The 231-nt window shown below is 34.2% G+C and overlaps 1 protein-coding gene across 3 annotated transcripts in view; it reads left to right on the top strand.

The window, feature by feature from the left end:
* The window catches only part of LOC119592022 (solute carrier family 26 member 6-like), a 15,905-nt gene that overhangs the window by 10,812 nt on the left and 4,862 nt on the right, over window positions 1–231 (top strand). The gene's annotated exons all lie outside the window — the stretch shown is intronic.

Here is a 231-nt window from a genome sequence, read left to right as displayed (position 1 = left end):
CATCTTTTTTTCCTACCCCTAGGACGGTCTCGTCCTCAGTCAGATTGAGAAAGAGCCTACTCATTATAATCACTCATTGAAACCATGTCCAAACCTTGATTTCCAGAGCGAATGTCACCTTCATAGAATATTATCTATAATAACTTATATTTTGTCCTTTTACAGAGAATAGAAACAGTAAAATAACTGAAGTCATTATAATGATACACGGTAATGCCTGGATTTTATTAT

Source organism: Penaeus monodon, chromosome 29 (genome assembly GCF_015228065.2).
Source record: "Penaeus monodon isolate SGIC_2016 chromosome 29, NSTDA_Pmon_1, whole genome shotgun sequence".
Classification (NCBI taxonomy): domain Eukaryota; kingdom Metazoa; phylum Arthropoda; class Malacostraca; order Decapoda; family Penaeidae; genus Penaeus; species Penaeus monodon.
Note: the sequence above shows the minus strand (reverse complement) of the source record. Positions and strands in the feature narration are given on the sequence as shown.